This window comes from Macrotis lagotis, chromosome 5 (genome assembly GCF_037893015.1).
Source record: "Macrotis lagotis isolate mMagLag1 chromosome 5, bilby.v1.9.chrom.fasta, whole genome shotgun sequence".
In the NCBI taxonomy this organism is placed as follows: Eukaryota; Metazoa; Chordata; class Mammalia; order Peramelemorphia; family Peramelidae; genus Macrotis; species Macrotis lagotis.
The window spans coordinates 114,335,681-114,360,159 of NC_133662.1; the positions used below are offsets into that span (position 1 = coordinate 114,335,681).

Genomic DNA, 24,479 nt, shown 5'->3' on the forward strand with positions numbered 1-24,479 from the left:
GTCCATACTCTGTAAGAGGAGTAAGAGATACCTTCAAATAATCTTTGCACATTCTCAATAAAACATGTACCCCAATAGGGATCTATCTAATAGACCCTATTCTTGTTTTCTTGAAGTTTTTTTTCATAAGTTGTTTTACTATATTCTCAGATGCCTCATTCTCTCTCTATAAATCTGAGCTTTGATTAGTTTCTTTTTTTTTTTACAAGGCAAATAGGGTTAAGTGGCTTGCCCAAGGCCACACAGCTAGGTAACTATTAAGTGTCTGAGTTCAGATTTGAACTCAGGTACCCCTGACTCCAGGCTGATGCATCCACTAGCCACCCCCTTTTCTTTTTTCTTATTAAAATCATAGGATTGTAGATTTAGAGCTAGAAGGGAATTTGGAATCAATGGAGTCCAATTCCTCCATTTTACAGATGAGAAAATTAAAATTGAGAGATGTTAAGTGATTTACCTAGGGTCACACAGCTGCTATATGTCTGAAGTGGAGTTGAACCTATCTCTTCCTGATTCCAAGCATATGAATGCATATATACATATACACAATATTTTATAAATTTGGATTTCTTTAATTTCTGTTTCTATTTTCTTGGCACTTGAAAAAATTTGGAATATATTTGCAACATATTTCTAACATTTGGAAAATTTGGAATAGGGAATAGGCTCCACAGAGAAGTGTTAAGGATATATCATAATATTTTATTACCTTTAAATTCTTGGGGAGGAAAGGCATTTTTATTAAGGTAGGCTTTTATATTATCAAAGACATAGATATCTATTAACTGCTCTTAATACCCTTAAACCATACCACAGAGATAATGTTCCATTTTATTTACGAAGATTTACTGAGGGAGAGAGAGATTATACAGTTTCCCTCAGGAATTATATTTGGCATATAACCCACTGCTCTCACTCCCCTCTCAGTAACTATGATGTAAACCTATTTCCTCTTGCATTTTCCTCTGTAAAATAAAAACAACTGGTCACCATCCCTAGGGTGTGGGGAAATTTGGGGGCCCACCTCTCAAGCTGGACATGAACAAACCAGAGGAAATCTAATCAGGAGTGATGCACACTTAGAGAATGTAAAAGATGGAAGAAACCTCAGACACTTTCTCAGAATCTTTCAAGCCAGCCTCTTTATTTCACAGATGAGAAAACTGACTCCCTGAAAGGTTATGCAACTCTCCTAAGGTCATAACTAGACAGTTGGGGCTGAGATTCAAACCCAGAAGACCAGAGTTCTTTTTACCCACTTTGCCACAAGATTACAGTATGGGAACCAGCTTTCATTAAGAAAGGACAAAGGAACTGACTTTCAAATTAATATGAAAGAAGACAAAGATAGTACTTATTTGCCATCTACAAGGAGACATTTTATAATTTATATTGGGGAGCCCATTTTCATTTCTATGGGAAATAACTGAGAGGAAACATCTTAAATGATGCAGGAGGCATTTAGGTTAGCAAGAATAAAATACTGACAGAATAACAAATCTATTATTATGGATTATGAATATAACTTGTAGACTTTCCCTTTCTGGCAGTTGTATGAATAGAGATAATTAAAGCCTTGGTTTGACTTGAGCATACAACTGGAAATGGGAAGATGAATTTTATTTTTTAAAAGGATATTTTGATGACTATAATTCAAAATAATTTGTTTTCTTGGTAATCTTTCATATAAGAAAATAATAATAAAATAAGCCTTATTTAATGTACTTAAAATATTATTCTAAAAAAGATTCCATATTCTTCATCAGACTTCCAAAGGGGTCCATGACACAAAAAAGGTCAAGAACCTCTGGATTAGATGACATCTCTATTCCTATGGTTCTATGATGATGAAAAGCCCATAGAAGATTTAGTGGCTCTGTTGTCATTCAGTCAATTCTTTGTAATCCCATATGGTGTTTCCTTGGCAAAGATACTAGAGTAGTATGCCTTTTCATTCTCCATATCATTTTACAGATGAGGAGATGGAGGCAAAAAGGCTCAAGTGACTTGCCCAGGGTCATCTGACTAGGAAATATCTGAGGCCAAAAAAAGTAACTTAGACTCCTAGTCTTGGTACTCTATCTACTTTGCCACCTAGTAACTCAAGGAGGTAAGACTAAAATATCTGTTTTCTCATTCTTGGGATGGGCATGGATCAAAGCTATGTTCTAGGAAGTAGTTGTTGATGAGGACATAACCATTTTATTTCTGAGTGAAAGGTAATAGCACCCTTCAGCTACTATTCCCACTATGGTACACATGGAGGGAGAGAGTAGGAATATGAAAGCCTAATACAACCCTCAACATATCTTGACTGTAGTGTCTTCATTAAAAAACCTAGGGAGACCCTAATTACTAAAGAAGAGTTATTAAAGCTAGTAATTACCATTAAGAATGAACTCTTTCACTTTGATTCTAGAAATTTCTGTTTTACCATCATTCTTAAAATTCTACATGGAATATCAGAATTAGAATCACTGATCACCTAAAAGACAGATAAAAATTAATCTCTTATTAATCTCTTAGCTTTTAAAAATAATTTCCTTTCTCATAAGATCTAAGAATTATTTTCCCTTATAGATCTGAAAAAGATATATGATCCTTTGAAGGTCAAATTAAGTTAGCCCACCTAATTCCAGGATGTTCTAACTGAATTCAACGAATGGTGAACATATGTGTGCAGCTGATGAAACTCAAGATCAGTTACACCAAATAACTTTCAACAATGGAAGAATATGGCACAGTCATCTGTTGGTAGAGAAATTAGTTGTGATGAAGATGAAGCTGAGGCTAAAACACTAACCATGAACTTGGTGCCATTGGAATTTTTTTGAGTTACTTTGGGAGCCATCTAACCTCTGCAAATGTGGATCATCCTTGATTTGTTAGTAGGTAGAAATAGAAACACTTATACTTGTACTATTTACATATAGTTTGAGGATATGAAAGAGAACTTTAATTGACAGATGAACTGATTGCCTTAACTAATAGCTGAGCATCAATCAATTATTCAATCAACCTACCAATGAATATTTATGGTACATTTAATGTTTATTCTTCATTTTGGAAAAGAACCAATGCCATCAAAGGATAATGTCTTGACTTGTTAGTGACTGAATATTTATAGAGCACCACGTACTCTATGACCCTTTTGGATCCAAATGCTATATAAAGAGTAAGACTTCAAATAATTTAATTCCTCACATCTGTCCCCCTTCAAATATTCCAATTACTTCCTCTAGACAGCTCCATCAAATCTAACACCCACTAAATCAACAGAACAATACACAGAAAGACCTGGAGATCAGGATTGGGGGTGGGATGTTCTGTTATATTCCAACTTTTTTGGGGGGTGGAGGTGGAGGGGTAAAGATAGAAAATGATTTGTTGTCTGATAAGACCCTATTGGAAAAAACAGCTTTCCTTATAATTCTTAGATCAGAATTAGGAATTTAGCAGTATTTCTAAAAATTCAAAAAACCAATATATATGTTATGTTTTACAGATTGTTATATTTTTATGTTATAATTTGATATAATTTGATTTGACATATGCTAACAATTTGCTTTGTATCCTCAACCAATGGTTCTGGAGTGTTCCATTTCTTTAATTTTATTTATTGAATTTCTTTAATTTTATTTATTGACTTTAATTTTATTTAAAATATTTACTGATATTTTGTTTTTCCATTGCCTTCATTTCCAGGTATAGCCTCCTCCCACCCCTCTCAAGAGAGCTCTAATAAAGAATAATAAAAGAATGAGGGAAAAAAAAACAGTTCACTAAAATTAACCCACACATTCACTATGTTGGGACTGATTGGGAGCTCCAGTTCCAGTGGGACGAAGAAGAAGAGTAAAGACAATATGATTTCCCACCTTTTCAAAGAAAGATGATTCTTTTTCTCACTTTTTCTTTATGGCTGAGCATTAACATCATAATTACAAAGTATAGATTTTTCTTTGTTATTATTCATACGTTACATTGTTATAGTCATTGCATATATTATTTCCCTTGATTTAGCTATTTTCATCAAGTTCTAATGAATCCTTTCATTTAATTATCTTCCTCATAGTCATTTTTTCTTTTTGTTTTTTTTTTTAGTTTTTTTGCAAGGCCATGGGGTTAAGTGACTTGCCCAAGGCCACACAGCTAGGTAATTATTAAGTGTCTGAGGCTGGATTTGGGCTCAGGTACTTCTGACTCCTGGGCCAGTGCTCTATCCACTGTGATACCTAGCCTCCCCTCATTATTTCTTATGAAACTATAATATTGCATGGCATTCATGTCTTCAATTTTTCCATTTCTTAAATGATGAATGCTGGTTATATTGTCTTTACTCTTCTTCTTCCTCTCACTGGAACTGGAGCTCCCAACCAGTCCCAGGTCCACCATGCCACTTGCCCTCCATAACTACCCCTTTGCCAACTCCCCTTACCTCTTACCTTTTCACAACCCTAACTTGCCTCTGTATATTATCTTTCTATATTAGAAAGCAAGCTCCTTGGAATCAGGGACTATCTCACTTGCTTATTTTTAATTTTCAGCTCTTAGCAAATCTCTTTTACCATAGCAAGTGCTTACTACATGCTTTTTTTTTTCTTCATGCATTGCTTCATCTATTCAAATGAGGGGTTTGGATTAGATGTCTTCTGAAGTCCCTCTCCACACTAAATCTATCATCTGTTATACAAGATTTTGTTTAGTTATTTCCTAATTAATGGACATTTACTTTTCCCTCAGTTCTTTGCTACTTCAAAAGTAGTGTTATAAATATTTTGGTGTATATGGGACCTTTCTTTTTATCTTTGATCTCCCTGGAGAATATGGTTAGTAGTGGAATCTTTAGGTCAAAAGACCTAGACTGTTAAATAGACATTTAAATCACTTTGTTAGCATAACTATAAATTGCTTTCAAAAGTACTTGGACTGTTGACTCAACAACCTTAATTTATTATAAGGTTACTAAATACGATTTCTAGAATTTTGACTTTTGCTTAGTATTTTTATTTTTCTTCTCTGAGATATGGAAGACATTTCACATCTTTGTCTTGACTATGGAAATATTTTTAACTCCCTAAAATAAGTTGCAGAGGCATCAAACCCATTCAAAATTTTAAACTGTTTGATGGCCCAGAAATTAATGTCTTATTCTCCTAAAATTTTTTCTGGCACCTCCCAGCTGATATAATTTCACCCCACATGAAAAACTTTTCCTACCTGGGAGTGTCATTGATTCTTCCATTTAAAAAATATCTCCAGGCACCGATAATTATAGTCATAACTATCTAACTTTTGTAACTTAATTGTGAAAGTCATATTCACAGTCACATATTATGCTGAGAATAGAATCTAAAGCAATTCATCTTTGCTCTGAGTGTATTCAGTTTGTCCATGTTGACTCTAGGCTTATTTAAAAACCTTTGTAAATTTAAGATTAAAACAGAGCTCCCAGAGAACCTTACCTTTTGAGAAGAGCACAACTCTCTCCAATCTATCAAAAAAGCTTGGTAACTGGAAGATTGAGATTGACCTCCAGGCTACGTCAACTCATTCAACTTTCTATAAAAAGCACGGAAGGGTTGAAAACTACTTTAATAAAGGTAGTGGCCACATTGATGAAATCCCAGAATCTTGAAGTAACAATACATAGAAGTTTAACATACACACACACACACACACACACACACACACATATGTATATAAAATATATATGAATTTGTATTTATTTGAGTAATACATACAGGTACCTAATACACATAGGTATATATGTCCTCATATGATTATGTATAGATTATTTAAATATATAATCTATATACAAAACACACTGTTTTTATAAATACATGTATCTATACATGTATACATACATTTGCATATATATATATATATATATATATATATATATATACATAAATAAACTTTGGGTGATAGTATCATAGACTCTGAATGGGAGTGAACAAAGCTATCTTTGTCCAATGTTTTAATTTTACAAAAGAGGAAATAAATCCAGTCAGGTAAAGGGATTTATTCAAAGTCAAAGGAGGAGTAAATGTTAATGCAAGAATTTGAACCTTCATTCTTTGACTACTCATCTATGGGAGGCAAGATTATGGTATACATAATAGTGTATACTTCAGAGGACTGGAATGCATAGGATCATAGATTAAGAGTTAAAAGGGTCGCTAGAAGTTATCTTATCGAACTCCCTGGTTTTACAGATGAATAAATTGAGGCTTGGAGAGATTAAGTGATTTATCTGATTTTATACAGAGAGTAAATATCAGAGGGGGAGATTTGAATTCAGGTTCCCTGATTTCAAATTATCTTTCTACCCTGTCACACTTCTGGGAAGAAAATGCTTTAAGAAAATACACTTAGCAATAATAGCAATATTATACCAATGAATGTGAAAAAGTTAGCTATTCTGATCAAGACTATGATCCAAGAGAATTCCAAAGGAACCATGATGAGAGAGACAGAGAAATGGAGAGACAAGCAGACAGACCCAGAGAGATAATGATATCTGATGAACTCTGAGTGTAGATTGAAGCATATTTTTTCACTTCATTTAAAAAAATTTTTGTTTTTTTGCAACATGACTAATATAGAAATATATTTTGCATCACGTCATAGGCATAATTGATATATTGCTTGCCCTCTCAAAAGGTGGGGAAAGAGCTGGAGGGATGGAGAAAATATGAAACAAAAAATGAATGTTAAGAATTTTTATAAATGTAATTGAGAAATATTTAATGAAATAAATTATATATACATATATGTATATTTTATGTGTATATATAATAATATTATATATATATATATATATGTACACACATATGCATAATACATAAATAGAAAAAGAAAGCAAGAAAAAAAGAATGAAAAGACTGTCTTCAGCATTATTCTATGAAGGAAGTGGAAAATAATCTTATGGTCCTTTACAAATGAAACTAAGTGATTTGCCTGAAATTGTAAGATTAGTATTTGAGGTAGAGGTCCAAATGCAGCTCTCTCAGGTTTAGTGCTCTCTCTCTCCTTTATACTTTTTTTGTTTCTGTTACAAATATGAGAGTTCATTGGTATGAGGATCTTGCTCTTCCAGTATAGATCAGCCGGCACTCTGCAGTTTTTTATAATCTCAGAGAGTTGCCTGGGACACAGACCAATTAACTTGCCCAGGATCACATAGCCATCATGTGCCAGAGAAGTGACTTAAACTCAAATTATTTCACCTCTGGGGCCAATGTTTTATTCACTGTGTCATGCTGCCTCTTGGTAAATAAGTTTAGTTATTGATACGAAGAGCCTGGACTGGAGAGCCAGACCAAGACATTTTACAAACCATTTTCTTCTTGTTCATCTAGAATTTTAAAAGACAAAACTAGAGATCAAGGACAATCCTCAGATAAAACTGATTTTGCATTGTCTTATTCAAGGTAATGAACCACCAAGTCTTACATTTTTCATCAATAGTCAGCAAGTGAATTCAGAAGAAAAAATTCAGTAATGATGTGAGCCCCTGCATATTGTGGTTTCATTTGGCTGGATGTTGGGCTCTCTTGGCTGATTTGTTTGAAATCTGGAGAGAATTATCCATGTATATCCTCCCTCCACTCTCTAGTTCTTGCTTGCATAATTACAAATTCCCCAATTTCAAAGGCTGAGGCTTTAGAGGCCAAAAGAAATTCCACTATTGCTTGATTGATTTTTTCTTCCTGTACCTAGGAGAACTGTTTCAAATTCTTCAACAGTTTATCCAGTTCAAAAACTTCCTCCCCGCTGAAGCTACACACTCACCCCCCCCCCACACACAAACACACACAAAGATTTGTTTATTTTCAAGATTGAAGGGGGAATGTTGTAAAAATTCCTAAAACTATAACAATAGTGTGACTCTCTCTTCAGATTCTTCAGAATTGTATACAAACCTCACCTAAACTTGGGGGGAAATAAACCTCTGTTCTTAGAACAGTTTGTGTTTGGATTCCAGCTGCTTCTTCTTGGCTTTTGGGGTTGATGTTTTTTCTTGTTTGTTAATCTTCCCAGATCTGCAAGGAACTGGTGAAAATGAGATCATAGCTTTTGAGCTAGTAGAGCATTAGAAGCCAGCTAATTCAATCCTTTCCTTAATAGCTGAAGAAACTGAGGTCTGGAGACCTCAGTAAAGTCTCTTACTCAGGATCACCTAGGCTGTATGTTATTGGTAAAGATGGAAACTTCAAATATGGGACTTCTGACTCCAAATCTGAGGTTCTTTCCACCATCCCATGCATTACTTCTGTGTTTATGATTTTTTAATAACTTCTTTATGAGTTTCCTTCACAATGCATTTAAGTGTCTTGTTTATATGTGAGGAGGCAAAAGTTGAGAAAAGTAAAATTACTTGGACCAATTCCCTTGGTGTGTGATAGGTTCATTCTGATTACAGGCAGGAGACTGCATACAAGTAGAGAGACAACAGGGCTCGGTGAAGAGAGAAGTGCTCTTGGAAGCAAAAAAAAACCCTGGACTCAAGTTCTATCTGATGGAATAGTGATTGAGTGACCAAGATTAATTCACTTAAATCTCAATTCTTCCATAAATTTTCTAAAATTATATATTGCAGAGAATGTAACTATTGTTATAGTTTTGTATTTTTCCAACATCCCCCCTTCAGTGTTGAAAATAAAGGAATTTGTGTGTGTGTGTGTGTGTGTGTGTGTGTGTGTGTGTGTGTGTGTGTGTGTGTGTGTTTGTGGAACTCGCTATATCAATTAAATCAAAGTGCCTATTAAAAATGTTATAAATTCTTTGAGGGCAAAGATAGTTTTACCTTTAGACTTTTTTATCTTCAGTGGTTTGAATAGGATATGAGTCTAATGAATAATTTTCAGACTGTGTTGTGCTTTTTTTTTTAATAAGGTGAGAGGAGGTATGTGTGACAAGGTCAGACTTGTGCTTTAGGAAGACAAATTTGAAAGCTGTCTGAAAGAGGGCCTGGAGTAGACAGAAGCATGGACCAGCTAGCTATCATAATAATCCAGATGTGAGATGATCTCGAAGGGCCTGTACCAGGGTGGTGACAGAGATAGAGGAGATAAGGGAGCATTTATGTAATACTACAAGGGTCAAATGAATGAGATTTGGCAATGATTGGATATAGAAGATGAGGGAATGGGGAATTAAGGATGATTCTAGGATTCTGAAACTGGGTAACTACTGTCCCTTTTCATCATATCATTACACTGCCATCTGGTTTAACTTACATATTTTTCTCACTTTTTGGTCTAAAATCATAACATAATGTATCATTTACCAACATATTACTAATCTGAAAATTGAGTCAAGATCAAATTGAGTTTACTAGAGAAAAAAGCCATAAAAAGCTTTTCTGGGAAAAAGAAAAGGTTGTACCACAAAATTTCATCTAATTATTCAGTCATTTATCTTTCTATTCATCTTTGTATTTACTTATCTATCCATCTATCCATCTATTAATTTATATATTTTACTTATCTGTTTATTAATGAATGAATGGATTAAGTAATTACAGAAAAGTGATATGACCAGAAGTTTGCATAAAGTAGATTATACTGTTGATGAGAGTTTGGAATGAGGTTGAAGAGTCAGGATGACCTGTAAGATTATCTCTAGTGGACTTAGATGGGTCTAATAATTGATTACCTATAAGAAGACAGAGGAAGGGATGCTTCAGAGATAAGCTCAAGGCTTTGGACCTGGGAGGGTAGTAGCCACAGGTAGAAAAATAGTGAAATCAGAATAAGAAGCAGATTTAGCAAGGGAGATTACAAGCTTGATCTTGGATATGTTAAATTTGAGGTTACAGTGTTGCTAAATGAATAGAGAGAGCTGGCCTTAAGATCTGAATTTATGCCCTTTCTCTGAAATATATTGGCTGTGTGATGCTGGGCAAGTTACTGAATCTCTAAGTACTCCAGAAAATTCTACAAAACTATAAGTTTTGAGGAATGAAGGCCTTCACTAGTAGAAGGAGAAGTTTACTATAACAATGAAATCACGAATCAGATTCTTATTCCTATCTTAAGTTTGAGGTGGTGATGGAACTGTACGTTGCTCTAGAAATATCTAGAGATGCTGGTCTTGAGTGAAGAAGTAAGGGTAGGATTGAGAGGCATGTCTGATAGTGGATTTCTCTCCTCTTTTTTTATCTCATATATCCATGCATTGGTTTAGAAGAGACTCATTTGCCTTTTTGACTCATCTTTGGATGTTGTACATTGGGTTCCCAAGGTCTGCCTGGTCTATAAAAGTAAGATCTTGGGAAGTGACTAATATGACCTTGACAATGGATTATATCTTGCTCATTATTTCCACAACTTCCTTGTTATTCAACTAATACAGGGTTAGTCATAATATAAATGAACAAAATAGATTTTCCTAACACTTAGTTATTTTTCTTTTGCCACATCACAGAAGTTGGTATTTAAATGGTTCCATCAACAAAGTCTTTTATGGATTTGTCTTGGGAGCCTATTAAAGGAGAGAAAATGTGGCTTCAGCTCCTGGATTTCTGTATACTTGTTGTTGGATACATCATATCATCTCTCTGAGACTCAGGTTCCTTATCTATAAATGAAAAAAAAGGGGATCCCTTCTGGGGGCAACGAGGCAGTGTATCAAATAGAGCACTGGGTTCGGAGTCAGCAAGATGGATCTTCTTGAGTTTAAATCTGGCCTCAGACTCTTACTTTCTACGTGACTCTAGTCAAGTCTCTTAACCCCTTTGCCTCAGTTTTCCCATCTATAGAATGAGCTGGAGAAGGAAATGGTAAAAACTTCTCTAGGATCTTTGTCAAGGAGACCCCAAAAGGAGTCATTAAAAGTTGGACATGAGTGAAAGGACTGAATAACAATAGATCCCTTCCAGTTCTAAATCTACTTTTTTATAATATAAATTAAGATGGCATATAAATATTAGTTTATTTTGTTCAGCTCAATGAGTATTGGTTGAATACCTTCTAAGTGCTTAGTACCAAGTCTTTGGCAGTGATTTAAAAAGTTATTTACTATAAAATTCTCCTTTTAAATAAGAAACTGATGTTCAGAGAGCTGTTGAATAACATGCCTAAAATCACACAGTGAGTTAGTGGTGCAGATAGAATTCAAACTCATCCTTCCCTGTCCATGTATAACATTGATTTCAATTTTATTATTTTCATTTCACATATTCAAAAACTTTAATAAAGAGCTAATATTTACTTCCTGGACATATGAAATTAGAACTATCTGGAAATAAAGCAGGAGGTTTCCTCTCTTCAGTTTTCTATTAATCTATGATATTTTTCTAATGATTGATATGGAACCTTCTTCCATCCTGTTGATTCAGCCTTCCATACACAGTCCAGAATGGGATACATCCCATATCAACTCACTCCTAATCCCAAATTGAGAAATTTAGGAAAAATTTCAGTTTGTCAAAGTTCAAAATAAGTGAAATGTGATGAGGTTCAGGTGGCAGTGGGATAGGGATTAAGTTGTAAGAGGAAAAGGAATAAAAGTATTTAAGTATTTTTAAAGCACCTATACAGGTGCTTTGTACTTATACAAAGGCTCATTGTACTTTCTTTACATTTATACTCAAATTTGATCCTCACAACAATCCTGGGAAGTAGATACTATTATCCCCATTTTATAGATGAGAAAATTGAGGTTAAGGGATTTGTTCAGGGTGACAGAGCTAGTACAAAAATGAATCTGTATTTGTATGAAGAATCTTCCTGATTCCAGACCTAGCCACTGTGTCATCTAGCTACTTCTAGTGCAGTAGGTACACTCAAGGAGGATATATAAAAAAGTTTAAGACAGACCCTACCTTCAAACACCTTACAGATGATTATTGGAGACAAAACATAAATATGTAAAAATTTAAATGGCAATACACCCCTAAAAAGCAGGTATATATATATATATATATACACACACACACATTAGTTGTTAAATGTAAAGGATATTTAGAAATCTATAGAGACAGTAAAGAAAAATCTTATAAAGCTCTGGGCAACTATATGGGGAAGTGTTTGCTTAAACATAACAGGAGTGAATTTTAGGAAACTATAGACAGAGTTCAGGTGGTTATGGAATTAAGGTTATGGTGACCATCAAAAATATGCTTTCAGTTTGAGGAGGGAAAGAAGAGTGTTAGGGCATCTGAAACCTATATTGAGAGGTATTTCTCAGGAACCAGGGAAACTAAGACAACATTCTGGTATTAGATTGCAATGTACATGTAAAAGTAAACTAAAGGAAAAAAGAGAGTAACCTAAAAGGTAGTTTTCAGATTTGGAGGTAAAAAAGAACTGGGAAGAGGCCAAACTGAATTTAGAATTTTTAACTGAGTCTGTTCCTCTTTGGAAAATATGAATAAATGATTCTCAAAAGAATAATCATAAAATGTTAACAACCATATTAAAGATTACTGAAAATCATTCATAATAACATGAGAAATGAAAATCAGAATAATCCTGAGGTTTTACCTTTCATAGGGCAAAAATGACCAAAGATGGTCAATGTTGAAAAGGCTATGGAAAGGCGGACTAATGCAGTATTAATAGAGTTGTGTATTGTTCCAACCATTCTGGAAAGCAATTTGAAATTATGCTAAGAAAGTGACTGAAATGTTCATTCTCTTCAATCCAGAAAGTCTATTCCATGGCATATAGCCTAAAAAAGTCATTGATTAAAAAAAAGAATATTGAATTTTATGTGGAATAAAAGCACTAGAATATAAGTTGATGGCCAATGATTGAAGAATGGCTGAACAAATTGTGACATGAATGTAGGATAAGGTTTTGCTGGCAATAGTGATTTCATTGGCATATGCATCTTTTTATACTAATACAGGTGGCGATCTCTTTTACAATCTTGGCTGTCTTAGATAGAGTGCTGAGTGGTGAAAGAACTTGTCTAGTCATGCATCCGAATATTGTACTGAGAGGAAAAAATTTAGGTGATGAATATAGAGAAGGATTGGAACACATAGAACTGATATAAAGTGAAATAAATAGATATAGAGAAATAATATATACTGTACATGCCCTTCAAAAAGTGTGAATGGAAGAATAATAGCAACAAAGCCATCAAAACTGAATGGTATGAAATTATAGCAACAAAATTTAGTCCCAAAGAAGAGATAAAAAACTGTACCTCTACTCTCTTCTTTTATAGAGGTGGGGAATTTGGGACATAGAACATTGAATATAATATTGTATTTGCTTAATGTATTGATTTGTTTTATTGAACTGCTTCTTTTTCTTTATTTTTAGTCTTTGTTATAAGGGAAAGTCCCCTGGAAGTGGAAATGGATAGGGATATATGCTCTAAAAGCAAAAGAAAATAATTTATCCATAAAAATATGAAAATCTTAATAAATTTGGATATATCCCATTTCCTAAAAATTCTCTCACATTGTAGAAAATAATTCATAATCTTTAAATAACTTACTGATGTAAAAATGGGGGGGGATAGATAGAGTACATTGTTGAATAATAGATTATAGAACTAGAAGTGGCATTGCAGTCCAAACCTCATTTTATAGAGGATATTAAGACCTGCATAGTTGGTGATATCTTTATTTATATTATACCAAGTATCAGAGTAGGAATTCAGACCAAAATCCTTTTTTGACTCCAAATCCGGTGCTTTTCCTACTATATCACAAATGACAAATTAAAGGCTAAGAATATCAGAGATGCTGTCTTTGATGGGGAAATGCCTTCTTCCTTTGGGTATGGTGATAGCAGAAAGTAACATAAGCAGTGATCATAAACCATTGAATGAGACTTTTGTGTTGGGATCTGCTTTGTACAGTTTCATCACAGATCCAAGCCTAGGAGAGCCGAACCTGCTCTGATTAGTCAGTAAGTTTCTGTTGGATCCATTGAATGATTCCCTGTACTTCCATGAAGTAGAAGGATTGAATTTGTGCTGAATGTTAAGTATTATGGTTATTTCCACTCTCTTCTTCTCTTTGTTTCTTGTCTTTGGTCAAGAGATCCCTCACATTTCAGGGTTGCCTTTTTTAATTTTTCAAAGTACAATTTTGAAAATAAATTTATTTTACAATCACAATAGTTTTATGTACTGTACTAAAAGCTTGGGTCAGATTTTAATATAAAAGTATAATTCTTTACAATATTGTTTTTATCTTGAAGTCAGTGATTACAAAATTGTTTTTTCAAATGTATTTCAATCATGTCCAATCCTTCAAGATTCCCTTGAGGGTTTTCTTGGCAAGATACTAGAGTACTTTGCCATTTCCTTTTCTAGCTCATTTTCCAGATGAGGAAACTGAGGCAAACAGGGTTAAGAAACTTGCTTGGGGTCACACAGCTAGTAAGTATCTGAGGTCAGATAAATCTTGATTCTAGGCCCTGTACTCTGTCCACACATAGCTACCAGAATGCTCAAAAAGAGAACTTCAGATTTGTGATGAGACTTCCTTCCTAGGATTACAGATCTAGGGATGGAAAGATTAGAAATCATATAGTAAAACTGCTTTATATTTTACACATGAGGAAACTAAGACCCAGAGAGATTAAATTGAAATAGATACTAATTAGTAGAGTCGAAATCTGATGTCAAGTTCAACCTTCCAAAATCATTATAATTTCTATTTCCATTTTCTCTTGCATTTTCTAGTGCATGATTCTGTTTTATAGCTCTAAGTTTAGACTCAGGTGATCAGGATCTCTTTATGTTTTTCTGTCCTTGGATCTTTCCAAACCTCTGAATTATTTCATTTTACTTAGTTGTAATGACTCTCAAACATGCCAAACCAACATAATAATTGTGTCCCCTTCCCCCTTTTTAATCTTACCGAACTTTACTCACATTTTATGTAATTTTTCTTTATCTCTAGTGATCTCTCTGGTTCTTTTGGAGTCAACTGGCAGTAATTACTTTAAAATTAATTCTTCAGTGACAGGATAATTAGATATTTAAGTAGTCTCAATAGGGGATATTAAATAATTAGAAAGTAGTCTAAAAGAAAATTCTTTTATAAGACCTATATTTTTGGGTAAAAATGATAGCTAACCTTCTGGTTATCACTTTGTGGTTTACAAAGAAATTATATTCATTGATATGAATGATAGAACATTTGAAATAATCCATCTGGTAATAGAATTAGTTTATTTTTAGGTTTATTTTAGAATGTTTCTAGGACAGAGAAAAAAATGTAGAATATTAGATAATCAAGACACAGAAGCAATTAGACGAAAAAGCCAAGTATTTCATAAACCCAAGCACACAATTCATTGGGAAAATGATGAATTCATAAGAAAGCAGTTTGCAATTTGGCAGGAAGTAAATTTAGACTAGCAATCTATTAAAAGTTTGAAATGTATACTTAATTTAAATACATGTTCACATTAAAAAAGGGATAAAATTTTCATTTCTGTGATTGGGGGAGAATTTCAAAACAAAAAGGAATAGAAGTTATCTTAAACAGACAATTTCAATTTCATTAAATTAAAAATGCTTTTGTGCAAACAAGATGAATATATCTAGAATAAGAAGATAAACTATTGAGTGGGAAAAATCTTTGTACCTAATATTTCATAATATATCTAAGATTTATAGAGAATTAATTAACATGTGTAAGACTAAAAGCTAATCCTTAATAGATAAGGGAGAAGAAGATAGGAATAAATAGATTTCAAAGGAAGAATTGCAAGCTATCATAACTGAGGTTTTACTCATGCTTATCAAATTTGAAAAAATGATAAGATATGTAAATAGTCTGGGTGGAAATGGTTATGGGAAGAAAGGAACATTTTCTTGTAGCCAAAATACAGGGAATCAACTCTTGTGAAATTGAGGGAAAGGTTATTAATGCAAATGCTTTAGCACATATCTTCTCAGCAATGAAGTCTACTTGGAAATGAAAGTTTCTCCATCAAAATCCTTTCCTATTGACTAACCTTTGCCCCAAACAACTCTGAATTCATTTTGTACACATTTTTGTTTGTATCTGTTCTCTCCTCTGATAGAAAAAAAATTCTTGGAGGGCAGAGACTGGTTCAGATTTGTCTTTGTTGCCCATCCATTAGCATAGTGTTTGGTGCTTAGTAGACACTGAGTGCTTGTTGATTAATTTACAATTATGCATGAGTGGCAGCTAGAAAGTGTAGTAAACAGAGTGCTGGGTCTATAGTCCTGAAGGCCTGAGTTTACATCAGGCTTCAGATACTTGCTAGTTGTGTGAGCCTGGGCAATTCACTTTACTTCTATCTGCCTCAGTTTCTTTAATTGTAAAATGGGAATAATTATAGAACTCTACTTTGAATTGTTCTTGTCAGGCTCAAAAGAGAATATTTGTAAAGTGCTTACCAGAGTGGTTAAAACTTAATATGTATATAATAAATTCTTTTTATTCTTTTTACATTTTAGGAAGGCAATAGGGTTAAGTGACTTGCCCGAATAAGTATCAAGTGTCTGAGGTCTCATTTGAACTCAGGTCCTCCTGACTCTAGGGCAGGTGCTCTCTCCACTGCACTATCTTGCAGCCCAAAATGTGATAAATTCTTGTTCTTTTCCTCCCTCCTTCTTCATTAGAATCTTTTCCTTTCTACGAGTGGCTCTGATGGACAAACTTATAGAGAATTTATCAGTTTACACATTCAAGCTCATTCTGACCATGGGGTACACTTTTCATTCCTAGTTCTTTCAACCAACCCTCAAAGGTGATAACATACTTGCTCATCTTCATAGAAATATGTATACTTGCAGTCACTCTCAGACTCTAACCTTACCCTGTCTTAAGCATTGTATATAGTTGAATATTTTGTTCTCTTCTCTGTATAGAGCATGTATGCGCAATTTACATGCATTGATGTCAATGTCTTCTTTTGTACAAGGCATATTTTCAGTGAAGCCATAATGTATAGTGGATAAAGATTGATCCTGGAAGGAAAAAATATTGGGTTCAAGCTAGGTGGTGTAGTAAATAGGGTGCTGAGCTTAGAGTAAAAAAATCCAAATTCAGACATTTACTAGTTGTGTGATTTTGGGCAAGTCACTTAACCCCATTTGCCTCAGCCTCCTCATCTGTAAAAGGAACTGGAGAAGGAAAAAGCAAACTGCTCTAGTATCTTTGTTGAGAAAACTTCAAACGAGGTCCTGAAGAATCAGACATTGATGAAATATTTGAAAAATAAGCTGCTTCTGATACATGACTGTGAGATGATAAGCAAATCACCTAGGCTTTCAGAACTTCAGACTATATAAAATTATAAATTTGCAGAACTGGTAGCTGTCTGCCTTGGTTCAGGAAGTTTCCACGGTAGTAACTCCCTATATAAATGAATGTAGAGAATAAAAATAGAGGTCTGGGTTTTTGTTTTTAAAGGAGAGGCATGGTTCTTAGGGACTGGAATCATAACTCTTCTTAAGAATATAAACAGCAGAGGCAGCTAGGTGGTGCTGTGGAGAGAGGACCAGCCCTGGAGTCAGGAGGATCTGAGTTCAAATTTGACCTCAGACACTTAATAATTAATAGCAGTAAGACCTTGGGCAAGTCCCTTAACTCAATTGCTTCATTAGAAAAAACAACCAAAAAAGGAGTATATAGAGAAACTACAGGGTTTAAGATAAGTTTTTTGTTTTTACTGATTTGAGTTGATGCTTATTTCTTTACATATTGAACAATAAACACCTCTGAACTACCTAAAACTATTGCCTTTCACTCTGGAATACTAGGGATAAAACTCAAACTTTGGTAATGTTTTTAAAAACAAAACTTATCCTTCCTTCTTTTTTTTTTAAAGGAAATGGGATAGTATGGGAGTAAAGTATTTTAAGTCAGATGGTGCTAATGTGTTAATTGGTTTGATTGAACTTTGTTTTGTTTTACAAGAATGTTTGTTGGGTAGGGGAAGGGCAATGGTGTATTCCACAAAGAATGAGAAATAACAGCAAAAGACATTAGCTGAGTGTGGAAGCATTCTCATGCAGTCCCTGCACTTTGGAGGCTGAGGCTAGTCCGCAGCCTGAGTTGAGGAATTCCGAGTTGAATTTGGTACATTGCGTGTTTAAGATGATGAACCCCTCAGGGCAGATCTAGCAGGCTGTCTATGGAAAGTGACCCAAGTTAGAACTTCTGTGCCCATCAGTATTGGGATCACCCATAAGTGATTGTTGCACTTCCAGCCTGGATGAAATAGGGTGATGGAAAAGAATCTCATAAAAAATGAAAACATTGCTAAAATTGATTAAAAAAACCCAACAACTTTTTTTTTAGAAGACAATTTTAGCTCATACACTTGAAAGCTTATTAAGAGATTAGAATCTTTTCCAAATAGAAATAATCTTATTGTAAATACACCAATAATACCACAGGCTTAATCTTTCAGAGATGAAAACCATTATCATCATCATCATAATCTAGAGATATTAAATTCCTCGAAGTCAGGGATACTATATTATTAAGCTTTATATCTCCTCCAGTACCCAACTAACCATTGGGATTTTGAATCTAGTGGATGGTCAATAAACGGTCACTGTATGAATGTTGAATCATCATTGAAAATTATTTATTTGCCTTCCTTGGCATTCCTGCTCCATAAGTCATGAAACAAACTTTTAAAAGATAAAATTCTCATAATCCTCAAATTTGCAAACTCCAATAAACACTGACCTGTATCTGATCAGGGATCTTCTCTACAACATTCCTTCAAGCAATCATTCTGACTCTTCTTCTAACCAAGGGCAAGCTCCTACCTCCATGGAAGCCTGGTATTTTTGTACAGGTCTTTTTGTTAGGAAGATTTTCTTTATGTCAAATCTAATTCTACTTCTCTATAACTTCCATCCTGCACTCCTAGAGGGATGCACACTGGCGCCAAAGAAAACAAATCTCTTCTCTCTTCCATATGAAAGTCCTTCAAACCTAAAAACTCTCATATCCTCTCTCTTTTTTCCTAGGATCTCGATCTCTCTCTCTCTCTCTCTCTCTCTCTCTCTCTCTCTCTCTCTCTCTCTCTCTCTCTCTCTCTCTCTCTCTCTCTCTCTTGTTTTTGCAAGGCAATGAAGTTAAGTGGCTTGCCCAAGGCCACACACCTAGGTAATTATTAAGTGTCTGAAATTGGATTTGAACTCAGGTACTCCTGACTCCAGGGCCAGTACTCTATCCACTGCACCACCTAGCTGCCCTGGATAAATATCTCTTGTTCCTTTTTCCACCAATTCTCAGATGACATAGTCTTGAGTTCCTTCTCAGCACTGGTAGCCCTTCTCTGAATTGAATTTTTCTTGCTATATGGCTTGCATTCTACTTTGTCAATGTCTTGCTATAATATAGGACCCAAACTTGAACACAATGCTCTGGATGGGTTCCGACTGTCTGGAATTTCATTACTTTCATTTTGTACACCTTTTAACTCTAATTGAAAATTAAGATTAAAGTAGCATTTTTTTGGCTGCCATGTTACACTATTCAAGTTTGTTTAGGAAATCAATAGCTGCTTTAAATTGCAATAAGGATAATACTATCTAACATTTATATAACTCTTGGAAGTTTGTAAAGAAATTACATACATTATCTCCTGTAATCTTCACAACAATTCTATGAGGTAGGTACTTTTATTATGGCACCTTATTTTATGGATAAAGAAAATAGAGCTGAAAGAGATTAAGATTTGCTCAGGGTTAATAGAGCTACTAAGTAAGTGAGGTAGGGTCTGAATTCAAGTCTTACTGTCTCTATGTCTAGCTCTTGCTCCACTGCACCACTTCACTGTCTTGGAATAGAAAACTTTGCTCATGAGGCTCTTGCTATTAATTATCTTGCTGTGTAGTACTTAGGGACAGCTAAGTAGTATAGTGAATGAAGTACTTGACCTGGAGATAGGAGAGACCGAAGTTTAAATCCAGCCTGAAACATTTACTGGCTGTATGACTCTGGGTAAGTCACTTAATATCTTTTTACTTCAGTTTTCTTATCTGTAAAATGAGGATAATCAGGGTTGTTATAAAGATCAAATGAGATAACAATTGTATAATGGCACATAGTATGTACTATATAATGCTAGCTAAATACATATATGTATCTATAATTTATACTATTAAAGAAAATAATTCATTATTCATATTTTTAAAGTCTTAGCACTTTTGAGCTGAAACATCCAACAATACAAATATGTGATATCCCTCAGCAAGTCCACCCTCATTAGGAGCTAGCCTGAAACCATCTGGAAGTGAACTTCTGTATGCATGATACTTTGCTTTCTCCCAGTTGGAGGGATTTGACAACAAGGTCTGAGAGAGGATGCCCCTTTGGAGGGACTCACTAATGTGCTTGCAGGTGTTTCCTCCTGTTATTTAGAAACAGATGTTTGGTCAGGTACAGTTTATGACAACAATTAACATTTTTTTCAGATATCTGTCCAGTTCAAGCTGACAGGGGAAATTATAACTCATAAATTACAGCAATAGAATGACAACTGCATAGAGGTAAAACCATTGCTAATAGGATTCCAGGTTCTTTTGGAAAACAAAAGAAAATGTGACATTCTGTACAATGCTTTTGCAATTCCTTCCTTCTTTACTATGTTGCTAGGTTTAAAACAACAAATAAACCATGGACTACTAATATCTGAGTGATCTTAATCCTTGGTCTAAATTTATGAATTCTAATTCCAGTTCGATGTGAAACACCTTGGACAAGTCACTTAACCTCAAATTTCTTTCTTTAAAATATAGTCTATGGAATGGCAATGCATTTCAAGGAGTCAAATGTTACTACAGTAAGCAGTCTAAAATTACACATTTATTATATGCTAGGGGACTCCAGTGACAAGCCTATCAAAAATGAAATGGTTGTTTGAAACATTCAGATGATTTACTACTTTGAACTTTGAAAACTTTTGAAACCAATAACACTTTTTTAAATAAGTTGAATAATGCTGATTGGATTTTTCAGATAATTTCTTAATGATCAGAATCTATTTTTGAGAATTTTACATGGGCAGAGGTCTTTTTCCTTATCAGTTTTTCAATTTCATTCATCCAATTGCCATTTATTAAGAATTGTAAGATGTATAAATTTAGCAACTTCTCCTTTCCAAATAATTTTATTCAATCTGTGGTAGAGCCTTTTGAGCTTGTATTGGTCTGTTCAGACATGGCTATACTTAATGTACCTTGACCCCAATATAGTTATGCCATTCTGGTTCTCTTTGAGAATGAAAGGGGCAGCTAGGTGGCACAGTAGATAGATCATTGGTCCTAGAGTCAGGAGCATCCAAGTTCAAATCAAGCCTCAGATACTTGACACTTTCTTACTATGTGATTCTGGGCAAGCCATTTAACTCTTCTTGCTGAGAGAGAGGGAGAGAGAGAGAGAGAGAGAGAGAGAGAGAGAGAGAGAGAGAGAGAGAGAGAGAGAGAGAGAGAGAGAGAGAAGGACAGCACCAACTAACCAACCAAAAGTATTTAAAGATTCTAAAGCATGCTAAGCTGCAGGTAGAACTAAAATGACTGATCATGTGTCAACATTGAAGTCCATCTGGTCCAACCCTTACCCAGACAAGAATCCACTTGGCAACACACCTCACAAGCAGATTGTGCTCTGAACCTTTTCATTGCTCCTAATTCTGCCCTTTGAGAAAAATAATAAAAAATCTCCTAACTCTTCCTCTTGAAAGTCCTTAAAATATTGGAGATAATTATCATATCCAATCATATCCCATAAGTCTTTTCTTCAAAAATGAGCATAACTATGTTCCTCAATAATCCTCAAATGGCACATTTTTTGACTCAACCATATCTAATCCTATTTAGACCATTTGCCTCCTCTGAAAGCTTTCTTGATTATTTCTATGTTATCCAGAATTTAAACACAGTATTCCAAAAATGGCCTTGCTAGGACAGAGTACTATCACTTCTCTAATCTTGCATGTTTTTATTGTTCAGTCATTTCTAACTCTTTGTGACTTCTTTTGAGATTTTCTTGGTAAAGACACTGGAGTGGCTTGCTTTTATGATAGTTTTGATTGAAAGACAAAGTAAAATCTCTCCCATCTAACCTCATCCAATCTTCTTTTTTCCCTTCCCCTTTCAGATTATATTTGAAGAAAAGGCTGTGTATATTTCCTAGGCATTTATCTCTCCAATTATCATATTAATAAGGCATTTAGTCAGAGGTCCTATATAATCCTTTCCAATTTAAATCCTCATCCTTGTGCAATTTTAAATTGATTAACTATGTAAAAGCAGCATTTTCCTCACCCAGAATTTTGTAGTTAGATTTTCTGACCACATCTTCCTACTAGAGTCATTTCTCTGTAGCATTTAAATTTTTTGAGAAATATTTGCTGACCAATTATATTTGCAATCCTATTATAGCATTCCCTATGCCTTCTTCTCCTGTACCCTAACTTTGATGGGGTAGAGATGAAAGAAGATTTCTGTAAATGATAGGGTTGAATAAAATAATTTTTGAGGTGCCTTATAGCCTTACAGAAAATTTTGGTAACTATAAATTTTGTGTGTAAGAGCTACAAAATATACTTTGTCATTCTAACACGGATTTGAAACAAAAAGTGACAGTTGACAATGTTTGATTTAAAGCAGTTTTGTTATCTATTACTTGAAGAAAAAAAAAACTGAAAATACAGTTAATAAAAATCTTCAGTTACAGATGTTTCCAGACCCCTTTCCGGAGCCAAGAAAACAGAATACCACTCAGCAACAAGCCCAGATTTAGAGATGGGATTGGTTCCAATATAAACATTTCTCAACTAGGCATTCACCATAAAAGTGCACATTCAGTTTTTCCATATACAGTGGGAAAGACAAAGCCTTTAGCTTAAAAGGCACTCCCTTTTTCTCCCATACAGAAATCCTCCCTGGTTTGGTCCTCTGGTGAAATATCTGTGTACTGTTTATGACAGGCTATTGTGTTCAATTCTTTCCCAGACAAGACAAGAACAGTGAAGTGTGCCCATGATCACGACCAGAAAGTTTGGCATAGTGGTAACTTAGTAACACATCCTGTGTCTTCTCTCAGGATTTCAAGAATTTTTTTGGTGCTTCTTCCTCCATAGGAAGTGCTGATAAAATGAAACAGAGTATTTATTTCTATGACTCAAAACAAGAGGTGATATCCTTTTATTCATTGACAACTTACTTCCTTTTAACGGAATCTTCAATAGGTTTATTTAAAAAATAATTCAGTTCACATTTAACTTTAGATAATAGAAATCATATATTTACTCTAAATTTGAAAATGAATTTTATCATTTAACATGAAGAATAGTGCATTCCTTTTCACAAATGGCCATCTGTTGACATGAACTTGTCTATTATAGTATCTAGTTAGGGGGCAACAAGGAAATTAGCAGACAGTACTAAAGATGCAAAAGGAAAGAAAAACATTAATAAAACATTAAAAAACAGAACAGAAGTGGATTCATACTGGGAAAATTTGTCCCTTATGTTTGATTGAAAATACATTCAAAAATAGGTAAAAGAAGTTCATGGATTCATTATAAGTCTTTCCTTTTGTTCTTTGTACAATAGTTGTTGATCTGTTTGTTGATGATGAAGTTCATAATAAAGAAGAAAACATATAGAGAATAAGACATCAGGGTACTTCAACATGACAGGTATGAGTTATCTTTCCACTTGTCTTTACTATGATTAAGCCTCTTCTGCATGATTCCTTTGATTTTGGGGAGCTACTGTGCTAGGTTTATGGAGAGAAGGATCTAATGTAAATCTTTTCACTATACCTTTCGTTAAATACTTTTATTTTGAAAAACAAAGAAATGAACATATGCAGTATCCAAAATAGTTCATGAATTATTTCTACTGTAGTTATTTTCCTTTGATTCTCTGTTTTGTTTATTCATTTTCAAAATTGTATGGACATTTCTTCTTTTTCTATGTCCTAACAATTCCACAAATGCTGGGTTCTAGTTCTTCTTTCACCTTATATTAGTTTTTCCAAATTTCTTTATATTCTTCATCTTTATCAATTTGATGGCATGGTGGTATTCTATTACATTGATGAAAAATAATTTCTTTAGTCATTCTCCAGCTGTTGGACATTTTGGTTGTTTACAATTCTTGACAATTACCAATAATTCTGCTTTACTTATTTTTGAAAACTTGCTTTTAAAAGGAACTAGCTATTCCTACCCCACCCTCCGGAGGTCTTTCTTAAGCTGGGAAGAATGAATTTAATAGCAGAAATTATTATCCAAGGGAGATAACTTTAGACATCTAGATTAAGAGATGCTTCAAATAAGTATTTTAATCATTTATGAATTAGGGAATTAATTTATATGGGTTATTTCTCTTCCCCTGAAGACTGCAATCCCTTCAGGTCTAAGGAAAAGGTTTAACAACTGATGCAGTCCAAATAATTCCTCATCTGTGGTCAGTACTTTGTATATGAACTTTACCAAATTCATCTGCTGAAATGTCGGCTCTTTGAGGGTAAACGTATCTTATCCCAC

General features: G+C 34.2%; 1 protein-coding gene across 3 annotated transcripts in view; it reads right to left on the reverse strand.

The window, feature by feature from the left end:
* LAMA4 (laminin subunit alpha 4) overlaps positions 1-24,479 on the reverse strand; it is a 177,433-nt gene that overhangs the window by 128,263 nt on the left and 24,691 nt on the right. The window lies entirely within an intron of this gene.